At 44.6% G+C, this 25,254-nt stretch overlaps 2 protein-coding genes and 1 long non-coding RNA gene across 8 annotated transcripts in view; 2 read left to right on the forward strand and 1 right to left on the reverse strand.

Annotated features, from left to right (window-relative positions):
- Positions 1–25,254, reverse strand: part of LOC123609586 (DLA class I histocompatibility antigen, A9/A9 alpha chain-like) — a 592,486-nt gene that overhangs the window by 139,875 nt on the left and 427,357 nt on the right. The gene's annotated exons all lie outside the window — the stretch shown is intronic.
- The window catches only part of LOC123609590 (DLA class I histocompatibility antigen, A9/A9 alpha chain-like), a 400,187-nt gene that overhangs the window by 28,924 nt on the left and 346,009 nt on the right, over positions 1–25,254 (forward strand). The window lies entirely within an intron of this gene.
- Positions 16,769–19,001, forward strand: LOC123609604. The gene is made up of 3 exons (XR_006717848.1): positions 16,769–17,224; positions 17,775–17,874; positions 18,233–19,001. It is a non-coding gene; the product is annotated as an uncharacterized LOC123609604 (long non-coding RNA).

A 25,254-nucleotide genomic window follows, 5' to 3' on the forward strand; every position in this document is an offset into this window, starting at 1 on the left:
GTGTCGGGGCAGCTACACCTGTGGTGGAGAGAGCACAATGTGTGAACTTGTCATACGTTACCTTGTACACCTGGAACCAATGTAACATTATGTGTCAACTCTACTCAAATTTTAAAAACTATTTAAAATGACTCTATTACAATTTTGGTAGCTTTTTTACTTTTTAAAATGTGTTTATTTATTTTGAGAGAGAATCTTAAGCAGGCTCCATGCTCAGCACAGAGCCAGAATTGGGGCTCGATCCCACGACCCTGAGATCACGACTCAACCGAAATCAAGAGTCCGATGCTTAAACGACCGAGTCACCCAGGGGCCCCTGTTTTGGCATTATTTTAACGTTTACTTATTTTAAGAAGAGAGAGAGACAGAGTGCTAGCAGGCGAGGGGCAGAGAGAGAGAGAGAGAGACACTGAGTCCAAAGCAAGCTCTAGATTCTGAGCTGTCAGCACAAAGCCCACAGGGGGCTCGAACTCAGGAACCGCAAGATCATGACTTGAGCTGAACCAACTGAGCCACCCATGCGTCCCAACATTTTAAATTAAGTGAATGTGCATAACAAATTGTAATCTTGGGTATGAGAATTGATAAATCAAACTTATAATGATGGTATCTATCTTCCACAAAGTCAGCTATAAAAACAACAGGTAAATAAATAAACACTAAGAAGATTAAATAATATCTGAATATTTGGGTGGAAACCAGGACACTGGGCAGGTCTGGGCTCCTGCAGTGCTAAGATGCCAACAGCAGCTGGAAATAGTATCAAACCTGTTAGGGTCACTTTATAAGCATCCATGCAATTGGAGTAGGTAAAGGTTTGGAAGATAAACTTTGTTTCAGAAAGTTGGCGTTAATAACTTGTCTATGAACAGTGAGGTCACTACTGTCTTTAGCCTTACCAGAGAGATTTGTTACTTATTACAGAAGCTGGATTAATCTGAGAAAGGAAGAAGTAATTAACTTGCAAAATTAGTAATGGAATCGAAGGGGAAAAACTAGATAATACTATGTTTCGAAAAAAGTAATAGGACATACCATTTGAAAGAAAAATCCCATATCAAGAGAAAGACAATTATTTAATAATATATGTGATTTCACTTGTCATTTGAAAGAAATAAACACATACAGAAGTTTTAAGTTTAATTTAATTTACCCTGATTATTTACCAAACTATATAGATTTTATTTATTAAATGAATAAAATTAATCTCACTTAAGTAAATATGTCATTATAACAAATGATTTTTGTGCCTCAGTTAACTACAGAGATATTAAATATGAAGAACTTCAGACAGTATTACAATGGAAAAAATATTTAATGTAATAGTTAAAGTGAGAGAGAATCTAGTACCGTGAGCAGCATAATGTTTATGTGCTGTTACATTAAAGACAATTAATGGGAACACATTGAAAACTTTTTATGGGCTCACTTGTCCAACCAGGGCTCACAATGGCATATCATTTTGCTAATGACAACTGTATAAAAAAAATCAGTCAAAAATACTTTTATTTTTTTTTTAGTTTATTTACTTATTTTGAGACAGAGGGAGAGAGGAGGATGTAGGAGAGAGGGAGAGACAAAATCCCAAGCAGGCTCCCTGCTGACAGCAGAGAGCCCTATGCAGGCCTCGAACCCTCTAACCATGATGAGACCATGACCTGAGCTGAAGTCAGACACTTAACCAACTGAGCCACCCAGGTGCCACCCCAAAATACTTTTAAATCTCAACTAACTTTTTGTAATAGTTTAAGAAATAAAATAGACTATAACTTACATCATTTGTGAGCAGTTTTCTAATACATGGTTTATTTAGAACATAGACACAGTATAACTTAAATCTTTTTATTTATACATTGTATTATTTTACTGGTGCTCAAATGTTTTTCAATAATATCCTTGTCTAACATATAGTTTGCTGGCAGTATTGTTGACTCGCTGAATATCTGACATAAGAAATAAATGGAGATGACAAGGTGGACACGCGGGACAACTCAGAGTGAAGGGTTCAGGGAATTCAGAGTTTGTAATCCAGACTGTTAACAGGGATGTTTAGAACCAGAAAGAATACACACACGCAGGAACATAATAGCAGCAGTCCCCTGATTTTCTCGTGCTCACCTTCCCTGTGTTTGAACCCTGCTGACTCATCCACATGGGCATTTCCATGTGATCACAAGACTCGGAACCCAGCACAACGGTACTTCTCTCTGAATTCACGAAGCCGTCGTAGACTCTAAGTCTAAAGTCTTCTCTTGGCCAGCAAGAGAGCGGGACGCAGGATGAAAAGCGAGAGATCGCTAACGTCCGGGAAAAGACAAGAGCCCTGAATATGGGTCTATGCCCCGTTTTCATTTGGATCAGAAGGCTTACAAACATGACGATGGACATGCACAGAGACAAGCAATCTGTGAACATTAACTTGAGGACGTGAGGGAAAGGGGGTCTTGACAATATCCGGGGTTAGGGGTTTAGGTTAATACAAAAAAAATCCTGGCGCTGGGCAGTTGGGCAGAAGGTTTTTTACAGCGGACTTGAGGCACCACCTCTGTTTATCTTAGCTAGCCTAGGGGATGAGACAGGTAGGACAAATAACCTCAGGGTTGAACAAGGCACCTTTTTTTTTTTTTCCAATATATGAAATTTATTGTCAAATTGGTTTCCATACAACACCCAGTGCTCATCCCAAAAGGTGCCCTCCTCAATACCCATCACCCACGCTCCCCTCCCTCCCACCCCCCATCAACCCTCAGTTTGTTCTCAGTTTTTAAGAGTCTCTTATGATCTGGCTCTCTCCCAGTCTAACCTCTTTTTTTTTTTCCTTCCCCTCCCCCTGGGTTTCTGTTAAGTTTCTCAGGATCCACATAAGAGTGAAAACATATGGTATCTGTCTTTCTCTGTATGGCTTATTTCACTTAGCATCACACTCTCCATTTCCATCCATGTTGCTCCAGAGGGCCATATTTCATTCTTTTTCATTGCCACGTAGTACTCCATTGTGTATATAAACCACAATTTCTTTATCCATTCATCAGTTGATGGACATTTAGGCTCTTTCCATAATTTGGCTATTGTTGAGAGTGCTGCTATAAACATTGGGGTACAAGTGCCCCTATGCATCAGTACTCCTGTATCCCTTGGGCAAATTCCTAACAGTCCTATTGCTGGGTCATAGGGTAGGTCTATTTTTAATTTTTTGAGGAACCTCCACACTGTTTTCCAGAGTGGCTGCACCAATTTTCATTCCCACCAACAGTGCAAGAGGGTTCCCGTTTCTCCACATCCTCTCCAGCATCTATAGTCTCCTGATTTGTTCATTTTAGCCACTCTGACTGTCGTGAGGTGATATCTGACTGTGGTTTTGATTTGTATTTCCCTGATGAGGAGCGATGTTGAGCATCTTTTCATGTGCCTGTTGGCCATCCGGATGTCTTCTTTAGAGAAGTGTCTATTCATGTTTTCTGCCCATTTCTTCACTGGGTTATTTGTTTTTCAGGTGTGGAGTTTGGTGAGCTCTTTATAGATTTTGGATACTAGCCCTTTGTCTGATATGTCATTTGCCAATATCTTTTCCCATTCCGTTGGTTGCCTTTTAGTTTTGTTGGTTGTTTCCTTTGCTGTGCGGAAGATTTTTATCTTCATAAGGTCCCAGTAGTCATTTTTGCTTTTAATTCCCTTGCCTTTGGGATGTGTCAAGTAAGAAATTCCTGTGGCTGAGGTCAGAGAGGTTTTGTCCTGCTTTCTCCTCTAGGGTTTTGATGGTTTCCTGTCTCACATTCAGGTCCTTTATCCATTTTGAGTTTATTTTTGTGAATGGTGTGAGAAAGTGGTCTAGTTTCAATCTTCTGCATGTTGCTGTCCAGTTCTCCCAACACCATTTGTTAAAGAGACTGTCCTTTTTCCATTGGATGTTCTTTCCTGCCTTGTCAAAGATTAGTTGGCCATACGTTTGTGGGTCTAGTTCTGGGATTCCTATTGTATTCCATTGGTCTATGTGTCTGTTTTTGTGCCAACACCATGCTGTCTTGATGATTACAGCTTTGTAGTAGAGGCTAAAGTCTGGGATTGTGATGCCTCCTGATTTGGTCTTCTTCTTCAAAATTACTTTGCCTATTTGGGGCCTTTTGTGGTTCCATATGAATTTTAGGATTGCTTGTTCTGGTTTCGAGAAGAATGCTGGTGCAATTTTGATTGGGATTGCATTGAATGTGTAGATAGCTTTGGGTAGTATTGACATTTTGACAATATTTATTCTTCCAATCCATGAGCAAGGAATGTTTTTCCATTTCTTTATATCTTCTTTAATTTCCTTCATAAGCTTTCTATAGTTTTCAGCATACAGATCCTTTACATCTTTGGTTAGATTTATTCCTAGGTATTTTATGCTTCTTGGTGCAATTGTGAATGGGATCAGTTTCTTTATTTGTCTTTCTGTTGCTTCATTGTTAGTGTATAAGAATGCAACTGATTTCTGTACATTGATTTTGTATCCTGCAACTTTGCTAATTTCATGTATCAGTCCTAGCAGACTTTTGGTGGAGTCTATCAGATTTTCCATGTATAATATCATGTCATCTGCAAAAAGTGAAAGGTTGACTTCATCTTTGCCAATTTTGATGCCTTTGATTTCCTTTTGTTGTCTGATTGATGATGCTAGGACTTCCAACACTATGTTAAACAGCAGCGGTGAGAGTGGACATCCCTGTCGTGTTCCTGATCTCAGGGGGAAAGCTCTCAGTGTTTCCCCATTGAGGATGATGTTAGCTGTGGGCTTTTCATAAATGGCTTTTATGATCTTTAAGTATGTTCCTTCTATCCCGACTTTCCCAAGGGTTTTTTATTAAGAAAAGTTGCTGAATTTTGTAAAATGCTTTTTCTTCATCGTTTGACAGGATCTTATAGTTCTTATCTTTTCTTTTATTAATGTGATGTATCACATTGATTTGTGAATGTTGAACCAGCCCTGCATCCCAGGAATGAATCCCACTTGATCATGGTGAATAATTCTTTTCATATGCTGTTGAATTCGATTTGCTAGTATCTTATACAGAATTTTTGCATCCATATTCATCAGGGATATTGGCCTGTAGTTCTCTTTTTTTACTGGGTCTCTTTCTGGTATAGGAATCAAAGTAATACTGGCTTCATAGAATGAGTCTGGAAGTTTTCCTTCCCTTTCTATTTCTTGGAATAGCTTGAGAAGGATAGGTATTATCTCTGCTTTAAATGTCTGGTAGAACTCCCCTGGGAAGCCATCTGGTCCTGGACTCTTATTTGTTGGGAGATTTTTGATAACTGATTCAATTTCTTTGCTGGTTAGGGGTCTGTTCAAGCTTTCTATTTCCTCCTGATTGAGTTTTGGAAGAGTGTGGGTGTTTAGGAATTTGTCCATTTCTTCCAGGTTGTCCAGTTTGTTGGCATATAATTTTTCATAGTATTCCCTGATAATTGCTCGTATTTCTGTTTTTTTTTTTTTAATTTTTTTTTCAACGTTTATTTATTTTTGGGACAGAGAGAGACAGAGCATGAACGGGGGAGGGGCAGAGAGAGAGGGAGACACAGAATCGGAAACAGGCTCCAGGCTCCGAGCCATCAGCCCAGAGCCCGACGCGGGGCTCGAACTCACGGACCGCGAGATCGTGACCTGGCTGAAGTCAGACGCTTAACCGACTGCGCCACCCAGGCGCCCCAATTGCTCGTATTTCTGAAGGATTGGTTGTAATCATTCCATTTTCATTCATGATTTTATCTATTTGGGTCATCTCCCTTTTCTTTTTGAGAAGCCTGGCTAGAGGTTTGTGAATTTTGTTTATTTTCTCAAAAAGCCAACTCTTGGTTTCGTTGATCTGCTCTACAGTTTTTTTAGATTCTATATTGTTTATTTCTGCTCTGATCTTTATTATTTCTCTTCTTCTGCTGGGTTTGGGCTGTCTTTGCTGTTCTGCTTCTATTTCCTTTAGGTATGCTGTTAGATTTTGTATTTGGGATTTTTCTTGTTTCTTGAGATACACCTGGATTGCGATGTATTTTCCTCTCAGGACTGCCTTCTCTGCATCCCAAAACGTTTGTGTTGTTGTATTTCCATTTTCGTTTGTTTCCATATATTTTTTAATTTCTTCTCTAATTTCCTGGTTGACCCACTCATTCTTTAGTAGGGTGTTCTTTAACCTCCATGCTTTTGGAGGCTTTCCAGACTTTTTCCTGTGGTTGATTTCAAGCTTCATAGTATTGTGGTCTGAAAGTATGCATGGTATGATTTCAAGTCTTGTATACTTCTGAAGGGCTGTATTGTGACCCAGTATGTGATCTATCTTGGAGAATGTTCCATGTGCACTCAAGAAGAAAGTATATTCTGTTGCTTTGGGATGCAGAGTTCTAAATATATCTGTCAAGTCGTCTGATCCAATGTCTCATTCAGGGCCCTTGTTTCTTTATTGACCGTGTGTCTAGATGATCTATCCATTTCTGTAAGTGGAGTGTTAAAGTCCCCTGAAATTACCACATTCTTATCAATAAGGTTGCTTATGTTTGTGAGTAATTGTTTTCTATATTTGGGGGCTCCTGTATTCGGCGCATAGACATTTGTTATTGTTAGCTCTTCCTGGTGGATAGACCCTGTGATTATTATATAATGCCCTTCTTCATCTCTTGTTACAGCCTTTAATTTATTTTTTTTTGCTTTTTTTTAATTTTTATTTTTTTTTATTATATGAAATTTATTGTCAAATTGGTTTCCATACAACACCCAGTGCTCATCCCAAAAGGTGCCCTCCTCAATACCCATCACCCACCCTCACCTCCCTCCCACCCCCCATCAACCCTCAGTTTGTTCTCAGTTTTTAACAGTCTCTTATGCTTTGGCTCTCTCCCACTCTAACCTCTTTTTTTTTTTTTTTCTTTTTTCCTCCCCCTCCCCCATGGGTTCCTGTTAAGTTTCTCAGGATCCACATAAGAGTGAAACCATATGGTATCTGTCTTTCTCTGTATGGCTTATTTCACTTAGCATCACACTCTCCAGTTCCATCCACGTTGCTACAAAAGGCCATATTTCATTTTTTCTCATTGCCACGTAGTATTCCATTGTGTACATAAACCACAATTTCTTTATCCATTCATCAGTTGATGGACATTTAGGCTCTTTCCATAATTTGGCTATTGTTGAGAGTGCTGCTATGAACATTGGGGTACAAGTGCCCCTATGCATCAGTACTCCTGTATCCCCTGGATAAATTCCTAGCAGTGCTATTGCTGGGTCATAGGGTAGGTCTATTTTTAATTTTCTGAGGAACCTCCACACTGCTTTCCAGAGCGGCTGCACCAATTTGAATTCCCACCAACAGTGCAAGAGGGTTCCCGTTTCTCCACATCCTCTCCAGCATCTATAGTCTCCTGATTTGTTCATTTTGGCCACTCTGACTGGCGTGAGGTGATACCTGAGTGTGGTTTTGATTTGTATTTCCCTGATAAGGAGCGACGCTGAACATCTTTTCATGTGCCTGTTGGCCATCCGGATGTCTTCTTTAGAGAAGTGTCTATTCATGTTTTCTGCCCATTTCTTCACTGGGTTATTTGTTTTTTGGGTGTGGAGTTTGGTGAGCTCTTTATAGATTTTGGATACTAGCCCTTTGTCTGATATGTCATTTGCCAATATCTTTTCCCATTCCGTTGGTTGCCTTTTAGTTTTGTTGGTTGTTTCCTTTGCTGTGCGGAAGATTTTTATCTTCATAAGGTCTCAGTAATTCACTTTTGCTTTTACTTCCCTTGCCTTTGGGGATGTGTCGAGTAAGAGATTGCTACGGCTGAGGTCAGAGAGGTCTTTTCCTGCTTTCTCCTCTAAGGTTTTGATGGTTTCCTGTCTCACATTCAGGTCCTTTATCCATTTTGAGTTTATTTTTGTGAATGGTGTGAGAAAGTGGTCTAGTTTCAACCTTCTGCATGTTGCTGTCCAGTTCTCCCAGCACCATTTGTTAAAGAGGCTGTCTTTTTTCCATTGGATGTTCTTTCCTGCTTTGTCAAAGATGAGTTGGCCATACGTTTGTGGGTCTAGTTCTGGGGATTCTATTCTATTCCATTGGTCTATGTGTCTGTTTTTGTGCCAATACCATGCTGTCTTGATGATGACAGCTTTGTAGTAGAGGCTAAAGTCTGGGATTGTGATGCCTCCTGCTTTGGTCTTCTTCTTCAAAATTCCTTTGGCTATTCGGGGCCTTTTGTGGTTCCATATGAATTTTAGGATTGCTTGTTCTAGTTTCGAGAAGAATGCTGGTGCAATTTTGATTGGGATTGCATTGAATGTGTAGATAGCTTTGGGTAGTATTGACATTTTGACAATATTTATTTTTCCAATCCATGAGCAGGGAATGTCTTTCCATTTCTTTAAATCTTCTTCAATTACCTTCATAAGCTTTCTATAGTTTTCAGCATACAGATCCTTTACATCTTTGGTTAGATTTATTCCTAGGTATTTTATGCTTCTTGGTGCAATTGTGAATGGGATCAGTTTCTTTATTTGTCTTTCTGTTGCTTCAGTGTTAGTGTATAAGAATGCAACTGATTTCTGTACATTGATTTTGTATCCTGCAACTTTGCTGAATTCATGTATCAATTCTAGCAGACTTTTGGTGGAGTCTATCGGATTTTCCATGTATAATATGTCATCTGCAAAAAGCGAAAGCTTGATTTCATCTTTGCCAATTTTGATGCCTTTGATTTCCTTTTGTTGTCTGATTGCTGATGCTAGAACTTCCAGCACTATGTTAAACACCAGCGGTGAGAGTGGGCATCCCTGTCGTGTTCCTGATCTCGGGGAAAAAGCTCTCAGTTTTTCCCCGTTGAGGATGATGTTAGCTGTGGGCTTTTCATAAATGGCTTTTATAATCTTTAAGTATGTTCCTTCTATCCCGACTTTCTCAAGGGTTTTTATTAAGAAAGGGTGCTGGATTTTGTCAAAGGCCTTTTCTGCATCGATTGACAGGATCATATGATTCTCCTCTCTTTTTTTGTTAATGTGATGTATCACGTTGATTGATTTGCGAATGTTGAACCAGCCCTGCATCCCAGGAATGAATCCCACTTGATCATGGTGAATAATTCTTTTTATATGCCATTGAATTCGATTTGCTAGTATCTTATTGAGAATTTTTGCATCCATATTCATCAGGGATATTGGCCGGTAGTTCTCTTTTTTTACTGGGTCTCTGTCTGGTTTAGGAATCAAAGTCATACTGGCTTCATAGAATGAGTCTGGAAGTTTTCCTTCCCTTTCTATTTCTTGGAATAGCTTGAGAAGGATAGGTATTATCTCTGCTTTAAACGTCTGGTAGAACTCCCCTGGGAAGCCATCTGGTCCTGGACTCTTATTTGTTGGGAGATTTTTGATAACCGATTCAATTTCTTCGCTGGTTATGGTTCTGTTCAAGCTTTCTATTTCTTCCTGATTGAGTTTTGGAAGAGTGTGGGTGTTTAGGAATTTGTCCATTTCTTCCAGGTTGTCCAGTTTGTTGGCATATAATTTTTCATAGTATTCCCTGATAATTGTTTGTATCTCTGAGGGATTGGTTGTAATCATTCCATTTTCATTCATGATTTTATCTATTTGGGTCATCTCCCTTTTCTTTTTGAGAAGCCTGGCTAGAGGTTTGTGAATTTTGTTTATTTTCTCAAAAAACCAACTCTTGGTTTCGTTGATCTGCTCTACAGTTTTTTTAGACTCTATATTGTTTATTTCTGCTCTGATCTTTATTATTTCTCTTCTTCTGCTGGGTTTGGGGTGTCTTTGCTGTTCTGCTTCTATTTCCTTTAGGTGTGCTGTTAGATTTTGTATTTGGGATTTTTCTTGTTTCTTGAGATAGGCCTGGATTGCAATGTATTTTCCTTTCAGGACTGCCTTCGCTGCGTCCCAAAGCATTTGGATTGTTGTATTTTCATTTTCGTTTGTTTCCATATATTTTTTAATTTCTTCTCTAATTGCCTGGTTGACCCACTCATTCGTTAGTAGGGTGTTCTTTAACCTCCATGCTTTTGGAGGTTTTCCAGACTTTTTTCTGTGGTTGATTTCAAGCTCATAGCATTGTGGTCTGAAAGTATGCAGGGTATAATTTCAATTCTGGTAAACTTATGAAGGGCTGTTTTGTGACCCAGTATATGATCTATCTTGGAGAATGTTCCATGTGCACTCAAGAAGAAAGTATATTCTGTTGCTTTGGGATGCAGAGTTCTAAATATATCTGTCAAGTCCATCTGATCCAATGTCTCATTCAGGGCCCTTGTTTCTTTACTGACCGTGGGTCTAGATGATCTATCCATTTCTGTAAGTGGGGTGTTAAAGTCCCCTGCAATTACCACATTCTTATCAATAAGGTTGCTTATGTTTATGAGTAGTTGTTTTATATATTTGGGGGCTCCGGTATTCGGCGCATAGACATTTATAATTGTTAGCTCTTCCTGATGAATAGACCCTGTAACTATTATATAATGTCCTTCTTCATCTCTTGTTACAGCCTTTAATTTAAAGTCTAGTTTGTCTGATAGAAGTATGGTTACTCCAGCTTTCTTTTGGCTTCCAGTAGCATGATAAATAGTTCTCCATCCCCTCACTCTCAATCTAAAGGTGTCCTCAGGTCTAAAATGAGTCTCTTGTAGACAGCAAACAGATGGGTCTTGTTTTTTTATCCATTCTGATACCCTATGTCTTTTGGTTGGCGCATTTAATCCATTTACATTCAGTGTTATTATAGAAAGATACGGGTTTAGAGTCATTGTGATGTCTGTATGTTTTATGCTTGTAGTGTTGTCTCTGCTACTTTGTCTCACAGGGTCCCCCTTAGGATCTCTTGTAGGGCTGGTTTAGAGGTGACAAATTCCTTCAGTTTTTGTTTGTTTGGGAAGACCTTTATCTGTCCTCCTATTCTAAATGACAGACTTGCTGGATAAAGGATTCTCGGCTGCATATTTTTTCTGTCTAGCACACTGAAAATCTCGTGCCAATTCTTTCTGGCCTGCCAAGTTTCAAAAGAGAGATCAGTCACGAGTCTTATAGGTCTCCCTTTATATGTGAGGGCACGTTTACCCCTTGCTGCTTTCAGAATTTTCTCTTTATCCTTGTATTTTGCCAGTTTCACTATGATATGTCGTGCAGAAGATCGATTCAAGTTACGTCTGAAGGGAGTTCTCTGTGCCTCTTGGATTTCAATGCCTTTTTCCTTCCCCAGTTCAGGGAAGTTCTCAGCTATTATTTCTTCAAGTACCCCTTCAGCACCTTTCCCTCTCTCTTCCTCCTCTGGGATACCAATTATGCGTATATTATTTCTTTTTAGCGTATCACTTAGTTCTCTAATTTTTCCCTCATACTCCTGGATTTTTTTATCTCTCTTTTTCTCAGCTTCCTCTTTTTCCATAACTTTATCTTCTAGTTCACCTATTCTCTCCTCTGCCTCTTCAATCCGAGCCGTGGTGGTTTCCATTTTGTTTTGCATTTCATTTAAAGCATTTTTCAGCTCCTCGTGACTGTTCCTTAGTCCCTTGATCTCTGTAGGAAGAGATTCTCTGCTGTCCTCTATACTGTTTTCAAGCCCAGCGATTAATTTTATGACTATTATTCTAAATTCACTTTCTGTTATATTATTTAAATCCTTTTTGATCAGCTCATTAGCTGTTGTTATTTCCTGGAGATTCTTCTGAGGGGAATTCTTCTGCTTGGTCATTTTGGATAGTCCCTGGCGTGGTGAGGACCTGCAGGGCAATTCCCCTGTGTTGTGGTGTATAATTGGAGTTGGTGGGTGGAGTCGCAGTCCGACCTGATGTCTGCCCCCGGCCCACCGCTGGGGCCACAGTCAGACTGGTGTGTGCCTTCTCTTCCCCTCTCCTAGGGGCGGGATTCACTGTCGGGTGGCGTGGCCCGTCTGGGCTACTTGCACACTGCCAGGCTTGTGATGCTGGGGATCTGGCGTATTAGCTGGGGTGGGTAGGCAAGGTGCACAGGGGCAGGAGGGGCAGGCTTAGGTCGCTTCTCCTTAGGTGATCCACTTCAGGAGGGGCCCTGTGGCAGCGGGAGGGAGTCAGATCCGCTGCCGGAGGTTTGGCTCCTCCGCAGAAGCACAGAGTTGGGTGTTTGTGCGGAGCGAGGAAGTTCCCTGGCAGGAACTGGTTGTCTTTGGGATTTTGGCTGGGGGATGGGCGGGGGAGATGGCGCTGGCGAGCGCCTTTGTTCCCCACCAAACTGAGCTCTGTCGTCCGGGGGCTCAGCAGCTCTCCCTCCCTTTGTCCTCCAGCCTTCCCACTTTCCGAGCAGAGCTGTTAACTTATGACCTCCCAGACGCTAAGTCGCGCTTCCTATCGGAACACAGTCCGTCAGGCCCCTCCGCTTTTGCCCGCCAGACTCGGGGGCTCTGCTTGGCGGGGGAGCCGCCCCTCTGCCCCGGCTCCCTCCCGCCAGTCCGTGGAGCATGCACCGCCTCGCCGCCCTTCCTACCCTCTTCCGTGGGCCTCTCGTCTGCGCTTGGCTCCGGCGACTCCGTTCTGCTAATCCTCTGGCGGTTTTCTGGGTTATTTAGGCAGGTGTAGGTGGAATCTAAGTGATCAGCAGGACGTGCGGTGAGCCCAGCGTCCTCCTATGCCGCCATCTTCCCTCCTCCCTCCAAAGGTCACCCAGCCTTTAATTTAAAGTGTAGTTTGTCTGATACAAGTATGGCTACTCCAGCTTTCTTTTGACTTCCAGTGGCATGATAAATGGTTCTCCATCCCCTCACTCTCAATCTGAAGGTGTCCTCAGGTCTAAAATGAGTCTCTTGTAGACAGCAAATAGATGGGTCTTGTTTTTTTATCCATTCTGATACCCTATGTCTTTTGGTTGGCGCATTTAGTCCATTTACATTCAGTGTTAGTATAGAAAGATATGGGTTTAGAGTCATTGTGATGTCTGTAGGTTTCATGCTTGTCTCACAGGATCCCCCTTAAGATCTCTTGTAGGGCTGGTTTAGTGGTGACGAATTCCTTCAGTTTTTGTTTGGGAAGGCCTTTATCTCTCCTTCTATTCTAAATGACAGACTTGCTGGATAAAGGATTCTCGGCTGCATATTTTTTCTGTTCAGCACATTGAAGATCTCCTGCCATTCCTTTCTGGCATGTCAAGTTTCAGTGGAGAGATCCGTCATGAGTCTTATGGGTCTCCCTTTATATGTTAGAGTGTGTTTATCTCTAGCTGCTTTCAGAATTTTCTCTTTATCCTTGTATTTTGCCAGTTTCACTATGATATGTCATGCAGAAGATCGATTCAAGTTATGTCTGAAGGGAGTTCTCTGTGCCTCTTGGATTTCAATGCCTTTTTCCTTCCCCAGATTCAGGAAGTTCTCAGCTATTATTTCTTCAAGTACACATTCAGCACCTTTCCCTCTCTTTTCCTCCTCTGGAATACCAATTATGCGTATATTATTTCTCTTTAGTGCATCGCTTAGTTCTCTAATTTTCCCCTGATACTCCTGGATATTTTTGTCTCTCTTTTTCCCAGCTTCTTCTTTTTCCATAATTTTATCTTCTAGTTCACCTATTCTCTCCTCTGCCTCTTCAATCAGAGCCATAGTTGTCTCCATTTTATTTTGCACTTCATTGATAGCATTTTTTAGCTCCTCCTGGCTGTTCCTTAGTCCCTTGATCTCTGTAGCAAGAGATTCTCTGCTGTCCTTTATACTGTTTTCAAGCCCAGGGATTAATTTTATGACTATTATTCTAAGTTTACTTTCTGTTATATTGTTTAAATCATTTTTGATCAGTTCATTAGCTGTTGTTATTTCCTCGACGTTTTTCTGAGGGGAATTCTTCTGTTTCGTCATTTTGGATAGTCCCTGGTGTGGTGCAGGACTGTGGGGCACTTCCCTTGTGCTGTCTTGAATAACTTGCGTTGGTGGGCAGGGCCGCAGTCAGACCTGATGTCTGCCCCCAGCCCACCGCTGGGGCCACAGTCAGACTGGTGTGTGCCTTCTCTTCCCCTCTCCTAGGGGCAGGATTCACTGTGGGGCAGCGTGGCCCATCTGGGCTACTTGCACTCTGCCAGGCTTGTGGTGCTGGGGATCTGGGGTATTAGCTGGGGTGTATCGACAAGGTGCACAGGGGCAGGAGGGGTAGGTTCAGCTCGCTTTTCCTTCGGAGATCTGCTTTGGGAGGGGCCCTGTGGCACCGGGAGGGAGTCAGACCCGCCGGAAGGATGGATCCGCAGAAGCATAGCGTTGGGTGTTTGTTCGGTGCAAGCAAGTTCCCTGGCAGTAACTGGTTCCCTTTGGGATTTTGGCTGGGGGATGGGCGAGGGAGATGGCGCTGGAGATTGTTCCCTGCCAATCTGAGCTCTGTCATCAGGGCTCAACCACTCTCCCTTCCGTTGTCCTCTAGCCCTCCCGTTCTCTGAGCAGAGCTGTTAGCTTATAACATTTCATATGTCAAGTCCCGCTTACTGTCGGAACACACTCCGTCCGGCCCCTCCGCTTTTGCAAGCCAGACATGGGGCTCTGCTTGGCCGGCGGGCCGCCCCTCCGCCCCGGCTCCCTCACGCCAGTCTGTAAAGCGTGCACCACCTCTCCGCCCTTCCTACCCTCTTCCATGGGCCTCTCGTCTGCACTTGGCTCTGGAGACTCCGTTCTGCTAGTCTTCTGGCAGTTTTCTGGGTTATTTAGGCAGGTGTAGGTGGAATCTAAGTGATCAGCAGGACGCGCGGTGAGCCCAGCGTCCTCCTACGCTGCCATCTTCCCAGGATCCCCCTCCAGCTGCCTTTTTAGAACGGATCATGGAGGCATTCCGTACCTGTACCCCCATGGATCCAGGGGCTCCGGAAAGCAAGGCAGCTGTTATCATGGCCTTTGTAAACCAATCGGCCATAGACATTAGGAGGAAATTACAGAAAATAGATAGACTAGGAGGAAAAAGTCTGCAGGACTTACTGGTGGTAGCCAAAAATGTATATAATAACCAGGAGCCTCCTGAGGACAAGCAGGCTTGCACCATGGCGGCTGCCAGCAGTAAGCAGACTCAAGACCTGGCCAGAATACTACTAACTACCACTGCTGACTCCCCCGAGGAACGAGACTGCCGTCTCCGGCAGCTGGCAGACGACGCAAGAAAAGGTAAAGGAACCACCAAAGAGGGGAAGCAGAAGCTGCAGAAACATCAGTGCGCATACTGCAAGGAGGTAGGGCATTGGGCCCGAGATTGTCCGAAAAAGGCCAGCGGGAAGGGAAGCAAGACTGATCGAGTAAAAGTCCTAGAGCTAGATGAACTAAGTGATTAGGGGAGTCGGGGTTCGGACCCTCTCCCCAAACCCAGGGTAACTCTTAAAGTGGAGGGGACCCCTGTTGACTTCCTCGTCGACACCGGAGCACAACATTTGGTCCTCCACACCCCACAAGGAAAACTAGCCAGCAAGAAGTCCTGGGTACAAGGGGCAACTGGTATGAGCCAGTATTCATGGACTACCCAAAGAACAGTAGATTTGGGAACGGGCCGGGTATCCAACTCCTTTATGGTAATACCAGAATGCTCCTACTCACTGTGAGGACGGGACTTACTGATCAAGATTGGAGCTCAGATAACTTTCAGACAAGGGAGGCCTCAGGTCACCGATGGCAAGGGCCACCCCATCCAGGTCCTGACCATGAAACTGGAGGATGAATACCGCCTCCACCAGGAGGTGCTCCTGAGAAAGAATAATATAGACAGATGGCTGCAAATATTCCCCTCGGTTTGGGCAGAGACGGTGTTGGGGGGGGATAGGAATAGCCGCTCACAGGACCCTGGTCCTGGTAGAGCTCAAGCCAGGAGAGAGTCCGGTAAGGATCAAACAATACCCCATGTCTCAGGAGGCCCAGATGGGGATCCAGCCACACATCCGGAGACTACGAAGTCTAGGGGTACTAGTTCCTTGCCAGTCTCCCTGGAACACCCCCCTACTGCTGATCAAAAAGCCTCACACAAATGACTACCGACCGGTACAAGACCTCCGGGAAGTAAATAAGAGGGTCACGGATATACACCCAACTGTTCCCAACCCATATACTCTCTTGAGCTCCTTGGCGCCCTCTAGGGTCTGGTGTACTGTACTAGATTTAAAGGACGCCTTCTTCAGTCTGCCACTGGCACCCCAGAGCCAACCCTTGTTTGCCTTTGAGTGGCATGATCTGGAGGAGGGCTACAGTGGGCAACTCACCTGGACACGGCTACCTCAGGGATTCAAAAATTCGCCCACCATCTTCGACGAGGCACTACACAAGGACCTGGGTGAGTACAGAAAGGAGCACCCTGGCCTCACCCTCCTACAGTATGTAGATGACATCCTGATTGCTGCCGACACGGCCAAAGACTGTGAGTGAGGGCCCAGGACCTGCTGGCTACCCTGGGGGCCTTAGGGTACTGGGCATCCATGAAGAAGGCTCAGATATGCAGGGAGAGGGTAAGTTACCTGGGATATATCCTGGAGGGTGGACAGTGGCAGTTATCAGATGCCAGAAGAGAAACTGTCCTAAAGATCCCTACTCCCACCTCCCGAAGAGAAGTAAGGGAATTCTTAGGATCAGCCGGCTACTGCCGCCTCTGGGTTCCAGGTTTTGCTGAGATCACCAGGCCCCTATATGAAGCTACCAAAGAGGGGAAAACATTTAAGTGGGCTGAAAAAGAAGAAACTGCCTTTAATCAGTTAAAAAAAGGCCCTCCTAAGTGCCCCAGCCCTGGGCCTACCAGACGTTACGAAGCCCTTCCACCTCTTTGTAGACGAACATAAGGGAATAGCAAAAGGGGTTCTAACTCAAGCCTTAGGCCCCTGGAATGGCCCGGTGGCTTACCTGTCCAAGAAACTAGACCCAGTGGCTGCTGGCTGGCCACCATGCCTAAGAATTATTGCGGCGACAGCACTCCTAGTCAAGGACGCAGACAAACTGACCCTAGGACAGGAGATCTGGATCACGACCCCACACAACGTTGAAGGGGTCCTGAAACAGCCTCCTGATAGATGGATGAGTAACCCACGTATGAGCTTCCTACTCAACCCTCCACAGGTGCAGTTCCACCCTAGTGCAGCCCTCAATTCTGCAACCCTGCTGCCCGACCCTGACCTAGGTGCTCCACTACATGACTGTGCGGGAATCCTGGAACATGTACATGGATTCCGGACGGACCTGACCAACTGGCCCCTCCCCCATGCCGAGGCTACTTGGTTCACTGATGGCAGCAGCTTTGTGCGAGACGGACAGAGGTATGCGGGTGCAGCAGTGGTCACCAAAACAGACACCATATGGGCACAGGCTCTACCCTCCCGAACGTCAGCCCAGGGAGCAGAGCTCGTCGCCCTTACCCAGGCGCTAACGTTGGGAGCTAGACAAACGGCTTAACAACTACCGGACTTGGGAGACCCAGTTTTACCAGACCAGCCAAAATACTCCCAGGAGGAGTTACAGTGGATCAAAAAAAGGCCCAGGAGATAAAGGGATGGTGGTATACACCTAACAAGGAGCTCGTGCTGCCAGACCGGCTCAGAGTCTCAATATTAGAGCACATGCATTGGTCTACTCATATGGGGGCCTGAAAATTAAAAGACTTAATCCGACATGCCAGAATCAAGATTCACCAACAGGACACCAAAATAGAGCAAGTTGTATCTGCCTGCAAGACCTGCCAACTCACCAACGCGAGAGCCACATCAAATAAAAAAGGAACCAGGCTCAGAGGCACCAGACCAGGAGCCCAATGGGAAGTCGACTTCACTGAAGTCAAACCAGGAAAGTATGGTTATAAATATCTTTTAGTATTTACAGACACCTTCTCTGGCTGGGTGGAGGCATACCCAACCAAGCATGAAACGGCTCAGATGGTGGCTAAGGAGCTACTAGAAGACATCTTACCCAGGTACGGTTTTCTTGCCATGATAGGATCAGACAATGGACCAGCTTTTATCTCGCAGGTAATGCAGGCAGTAGCCAAGGCGGTGGGGGCAAACTGGAAATTACATTGTGCTTATAGGCCCCAGAGCTCAGGACAGGTAGAAAGAATGAATAGAACCCTAAAAGAGACCCTTACCAAATTAACCATGGAGACTGGCGGGGACTGGGTGACTCTCCTACCGTATGCCCTTTACTGGGTTAGGAACACTCCTTACACTCTGGGTTTTACTCCCTACGAGATCATGTTTGGCAGGCCCCCCCCCCCCCATTATTCCCAACCTTCTTGCTAAGTTTAAAGATCAAGAACTTTTTCTTTCCTTGAGAGGGCTCCAGAGGGCGCACGAGGACATTTGGCCACACCTCCGTGCCATCTACAAGGCTGGCCTGACCCCGACACCTCATCAGTACAGGTCGGGAGACTGGGTCTACGTCAAGAGGCACCACTGAGAGACCCTCGAGCCGCACTGGAAGGGACCCTACATCGTGGTGCTGACAACCCCCACCGCTCTCAAAGTAGATGGCATCGCAACCTGGGTCCATCACACCCACGTTCGGCCAGCGGACCCCTCCTCGATCCAGAAGGACTTCGTCATGCGATGGGCCGTCAGTGGGGACCAACACAACCCGCTCAAGCTCAAGCTACAGCGCATTTGACCCACCTAATATTGGTAACTCTGTTAACTCTACTTGTCATTGCTCATGCTGCTGGGAGTCCCCACGCCCCCCAAAACATCACCTGGCAGATCATAGACACCAGCTCAGGGACAATACTTAATCAGACCTCAGAGCCACCCCAGGGACACTTGGTTCCCAGAACTTTGTGTAAACCTCCAAACTCTGTTCCCCTTGTCACCATAAATGCAGCCGGTCCCATGATTGGGTCTGTAAGCTACATGACAAGGGGGGAATGAAAGGGCGGGCCTATGCCGGCCGACTCCATCTTGTCCTGTGTCCTTCACCTTGACCACACCTCCTCCCTTTGAGTAACCTCCCACTCACCCTTTCAAACTTCCGGATCAAAACACGCCCGCCCGGTGACCTGCATAACAGGACTCTGACCCTTCCCCAGCCAATTGGCTGAGGTCACAGCCTTTACCTTACCAACTGCCCCTAGACCCCAATAAAACCTTTGTGCTTTTGAAACTCGCTCTCTCTCCCCCGTATCTCACTGCTTCGTCGGTCCAGGTAGGGGATTGAGCTCGAGCTAGCTCGAATAAAGGCTCTTTTGCTTTTGCATCGAACTCAGCTCCCTGGTGGTCTTTGGGGATCACGAATTCTGGGCATAACAGTAGCTCTATCAGTAACATAAGGCTGGATAGTAGCAGCCTGGCCTTCGGGCCCTTTACATAGAAAAATTTCAACATTCTGTTGGATATCAGTAGCTTTTCCTACACCTATAAAGACTGCAGATACAGGTCAAAGTGGCCAATTCTTGGGCCAAGACTCAGAAGCAATGATGGTGACATCAGCTCCTGAGTCTACCAGGCCAGTAAACAATTTTCCGTTAATTTGTAAGGTCATCTCAGACCTTCTGTCCTTTAGAAACGTTTGACAAGATACCTGTTTGCTGATAGGCCCAAACCCTCCCTGCCATTCTATCGGCATGGAATTTAAAGCAATGTAAGGCAACAATAATTAGTTGAGCAAAGTGATCTCCTGCCATGACACAGGAACAGAAGTACTAACCATTCCTAAAATTTCATCCTTAAAATCAGTATCTATAATTCCTATGTGGACATGAACTCCCTTGGATGTAAGACTACTTCGTCCAATAAGAAGGCCAACGGACCCTGAAGGAAGAGGGGCATAAATCCCAGTTTTAACCTTATAAATTGCCATGGCAGATTCGAAGACCAGGGAATCTGTGGCTGATCTGATGCAGAGCTCCTTCCTGTGGCCTGGAGGGGGTCACGGACAGATTTGTGTGATGAGTCCCTTTGCTCACAGGATAACAATGTAGAATCTGATTCCCCATATTGTTTACATTTGGGGCCCTGGGGTGGGGGGCTTTATCAGGTTTCCCCAGGGAGAGGACAGGGGAGCTCCATTCTATGGAATTTAAATCTGCATTGATTTGCAAAGTGATAGCCTTTATTGCATGGGGGTGGGGGGCGCATAACCCAGGAGGGTTGGTATTTCCTTCTGTTTGTCAAGGTGGATCACCTGAATTGTTAGAACCGGGCTGTGGACAATCCCTTTTATAATGTCCCAATCTGCCAGAGCGAAAACACTTGGACTGTTTGTGAGGTCCAGTGCCTTGAATAGCCCCTGCCAGTAGCCCCATTTTATAGACCTCTGAGCTGGTATCTTGACAGGCCTTTAAATAATCAGTTAAATCACCTCCTTGAGCCCTCACTGGGCATAAAGCTTGTTGCCATTCTTTATTAGATTAGCAAAACCCAGCAGCTGTAAGAGGAGATCCCATAAGCCCTCCCAAGAAACGGATTTTATAATAACATCCTTTAGCCCATCCATGAAATCTACATCGGGCTCCTTAGGACTCTGTTTAACTTGAACAAAAGAGGTTGTAGCCTGTCGCGGGGTAGCTATTTTCTCCCAGGCACCAAGGCAGCACAACTAACTTGTATCATGGCTTGATCATCACACTGAAGCTGAACCTGTATGCCAAACCATTGTCCGGTCCGTTAAGTTGTTCTTGGGTAATGGGCATAGGAGCATTGGCGGTGGCATCACTCCAGGCCTGTATCTGTGCTTCTTCATCCCACCAAGTTCTAAACTTCAAAAATTCAGAAGCACTTCGAACAGTGCGACCTAGGACCCCCAGTCCCACGGAATGAGTCACTCTGAATTTGCTAAGGCAGACACCAATCCCAAAGTATAAGGGGAATTAACACCATATTGCGTGCAAGCCCGTTTCAAATCCTTAATGACCTTAAAACTTAAAGGTAATGATGATCAAATTGTTGCCCTCCCTGAGGATATTGCTGATGAGGAGGAATTTGGGTAATGTTGACAGGATAAACTGCAGCTATACTAGCCATTAATTCAGTGTCCCCCACAGGCTTAGCTTGTTGAAGCATCTGCATCATGGGGGAAACAGGAACTGCGATGCTCCCAGCTGACGTATCAAGAAATAGGTTTTTTGAATAAGCAGAACATTTAGTTTCCTCAAAAGGATAGACCGGCTCAGGACCGTGGGGCAGGTGTCCGGAGGCTTGAGATGCAACTATCTCTGGGCCATTAACCCGGGACCCCCGTAGGTTTCTGTCCCTCTGGTGGTGGGCCTAGGGGCTGGGCTCCCAGTCCTCATTATCCACAGGCTCATGATCACTTTCAGCCAGTGAGGGGTTGCAAGGACCAATGCCCCCTTCTTCCCCGGATTCTGACTGCAAGGGCTGCAAAGCCAGGGAAATTAAATTACATAAAGACGATAAGGAGAGAGGGGTTACTTCTCCTTGTTGATGAGCTCTGCCCACAGCACCTAAAACTAATTCCATAGTTTCTGATTGAAAGCATTTTTGCCAGAGGGCGTAACCAGTAACAATGTTTCTTTACCAAATAAAACAAATCCTCAAACGCTAATGGCTCACTTCTACTCCTGAGCTCTTTAATAAAGTCTGCAAGAGCTGAAGACATGAGTCCTAACTACATGAGGTAGAATTCCCCATGCTTACCCTGCAGAAATCCTGAAGGGTGAGCTTCTCAGCTCCAAAGTTCCCTTCGGTTCCTGTGGCACTTCTTCAGCAGTGTGGCAAACATCCACCTTCAGGTCCCTATTCTGGTGCCAGCTGTCGAGAGACAGGGCCTGAAGGTGCTGTGAGTCAGCAGGGGGCTGACTCTCCAGGAGCCTAAGCACTGGTCTCCTGGCTCAAGCCTCTTTTATTTTTGCAAATTGTTTGATAACAGCGAGCACACACAACGTAGTATTTGGCATCTTGACAGGCCGTGCACCTGCAGGGTATTCCATACTGGGTCATGAGTACATCCGGCACCAGACAAAACATTCTTATCCCAGGCCTGATGCCCATACTATGTCCTTCTGGAGAGAGCGAGCAGTCCCGGCTCTGTCCTGGGAATGGAACTGTTTTCAGTTTCTTGCTGTTCTGTCCCTTTCCTTCCAGACATTCTTACGGTGCCTCCTGCTTCTTGTTCTCCAACAGAATAAAAAATTGGACCAAAAACTTAGTATCTTCAACTTGGCAAAGGTAAAAGTAGGTGAGGAGAGTGTCCAACAGAGGGTCGGGAAAATACACTGTCATAAAGGATAATGGGAGTGAAGACTGGTATAAAAATTTTCAAGGGTTCTGCAAAATGTCTCCACAATTTAAGTGTGCTGAAACTGTGACATAGACATTCTCTTTTAGGAGTTTATCCTTTTTTAAAAATAATTTATTTATTTATTTTGAGAAAAATGAGAAGAGTGCACGCAGGAGCGGGGAGAGGGGCAGAGAGAGAGAGGAGACAGAATCCCAACCAGTCGGACGCCAGGCTGGGTCTCAGGAACCCGGAGATCATGAGCTGAGCTGAAATCAAGAGGCTCATGCTTACAGCACTAAGCCATACAGGTAGGAGTGCATCTTAAGGAGATAATCATGTATGTTCTCAAATGTATATTTTCAGAGGGACGCCTGGGTGACTCGGTCAAGTGCCGGACTTCGGCTCAGGTCATGATCTCAAGATTTGTGAGTGTGAGCCCCGTTCAGGCTCTGTGCTGATAGCTCAGAGCCTGGAGCCTGCCTTGGATTCTGTGTCTCTCCCTCTTTCTGCCCCTCCCCTTTTCTTGCTTTGCCTCTCAAAAATAAATAAACATTAAAAAACTTCAACACTAGGGGCGCCTGGGTGGCTCAGTTGGTTAAGCCTCTGACTTCAGCTCAGGTCATAATCTCTCATGGTTTGTGAGTTCAAGCCCCACATCAGGGCTCTGTGCTGACAGCATGGAGCCTGGAGCCTGCTTCAGATTCTGTGCCCCCCTCTCTCTCTACTGCCCCCTGACTCGTGCTCTGTCTGTGTGTGTGTGTCTCTCTCTCTGTCTCTCTCTCAAAAGTAAATAAACCTTAAAAAATATTTAAAAGAAAAACTTTAACACTATATTTTCAGGGATGCTTCTTGAATTGTGGCTTATAAAAACAAAGAATGGAACTATATCTAAGTGCTACAATCAATATGATAACGATACGTATAAGTAGTGGAATACATCTCAGGCACTATCTCCATGTGATGTACACAGGGGTCAAAGTTAATCATCAAAGCAAACCCATGAGGCACCCCCTAGGGGATCCCTTTGTACACACAGGGAGAGGGAGACTCAGGGAGGATAAGAAGGTAGTGGAACCAGGGTTCAATCCAGAACATTTGCACTCAGAGGCTTTGTTGACTTGTCTTTCTTTGGTTCTCTGTCCATCAGTAGGTGGGTATTGTTATGCCCAGAATTCGTGATCCCCAAAGACCACCATGGAGGCGAGTCCGATGCAAAAGCAAAAGAGCCTTTATTCGAGCTAGCTCGAGCTCAATCCCCTACCTGGACCGATGCAGCAGTGAGATACGGGGGAGAGAGAGCGAGTTTCAAAAGCACAAAGGTTTTATTGGGGTCTAGGGGCAGTTGGTGAGGTAATGGCTCTGGCCTCAGCTGATTGGCTGGGGAAGGGTCAGAGTCCTGTTATGCAGGTCGCCCCAGCATGTTTTGATAGGGAAGTATGAAAGGGTGAGTGGGAGGTTACTCAAGGGGTGGAGGCATGGTCTAAGGTTTCTGTGATTTTCCCGGAAAGGGGGCATGTAGGGGACATAGTCACTCAGGTGGAGGACACAGAACAAGATGGAGTCGGCCAGCGTAGGTCCGCCCTTTCACTACTAATCTGTGGGGAAGAGACTTCTGAAGTCAATGGGGAGCGTATATTAATATTCCTTATGTTTCCCCTGCTGCAACCAATATGATGTCCAAAATGAATTATAATCCAGTAAAAGGGCTTGAACAACACGAAAATGGGCATATGAAGCCAAACACTGACACTGCTGAAATGCAGCCTCCTTCTATGGAACTGGGATATCCTGTACAGAATTCAAATTTAGTGTAAGGGCCACTGTTCCTGAACAACGTTATGCCTTACCATTAAAATGGTTAACAACTGTCCTGGTGTGGGTGGAACAGTGGCCCCTTCCAAAAAAGAAATTAGAGGCTTTAGAGCAATTAGTGCAAGGATGCCGGTCATATAGAAATGTCCACTAGTCCATGGAATTCTCCGGTGGTTGTGATAAAAAAAGATCTGGGAGGGGCGCCTAGGTGGCGCAGTCGGTTAAGCGTCCGACTTCAGCCAGGTCACGATCTCGCGGTCCGTGAGTTCGAGCCCCGCGTCAGGCTCTGGGCTGATGGCTCAGAGCCTGGAGCCTGGTTCCGATTCTGTGTCTCCCTCTCTCTCTGCCCCTCCCCCGTTCATGCTCTCTCTCTCTCTGTCCCAAAAATAAATAAACGTTGAAAAAAAAATTAAAAAAAAAAAAAGATCTGGGAAATGGAGAATGTTAACGGACTTAAGGAAGGTAAACAAGGTTATATAACCTATGGGACCTTTGCAACCTGAGATCCCATCCACTACTATGATTCCTCAGAACTTGTCATTAATTTTAGTAGATTTGAAAGATTCTTTTTTCACAATTCTACTACAGCCAGATGATAGAGAAAAATTTGCTTTTTTTGTACCTTCATACAATCATATGATTTCTGTGCAACGCTATCAATGGAAAGTGCTTCCACAAGGTATGCTTAATAGCCCTACTATGTGTCAGCATTTTGTTAATCCACCGCTTTCACAATTACGAATTTGGTTTCCACAGGTGTTGATTATCATTACATGGATGATATTCTTTTTGCTGCAGAAACGCCTACACAGGTAGAAGATCTTTATCAAGCCGCTAGATTATTGTTGCCCGAATACGGCCTAATAATAGCAGAGGATAAGGTGCAAACCCAAGATCCCTTCCTTTATCTTGGTGCAAAAATTCACAAAGCAACCATTGTTCCCCAAAAAGTACAAATATGCTAAGATAATTTAAAAACTTTAAATGATTTCCAGAAGTTACTTCAAGATATAAATTGGTTGCGACCTGCTTTGGGAATCCCAACTTCTAGCTTATCTCATCTTTTCAGAACATTAGCCCTTGATCCCAAACTTAACAGCCCTAGAGTCCTCACAAAAGAGGCAGAGGCTGAACTACAATTGATTAAAAATCATATTTAGAATTGTCAGCTCACTTGGATTCGACTTAATGTTCCTCTTCAATTACTGATTTTTCCTACTCCATGTTCTCCAACTACGGTCTTACGGCAGGATGGGGGATCATCGAATGGCTGTTTTTACCAAAAAAGGACACTAAAATTCTTACCATATATCTG

Source organism: Leopardus geoffroyi, chromosome B2, assembly GCF_018350155.1.
Source record: "Leopardus geoffroyi isolate Oge1 chromosome B2, O.geoffroyi_Oge1_pat1.0, whole genome shotgun sequence".
NCBI lineage: Eukaryota > Metazoa > Chordata > Mammalia > Carnivora > Felidae > Leopardus > Leopardus geoffroyi.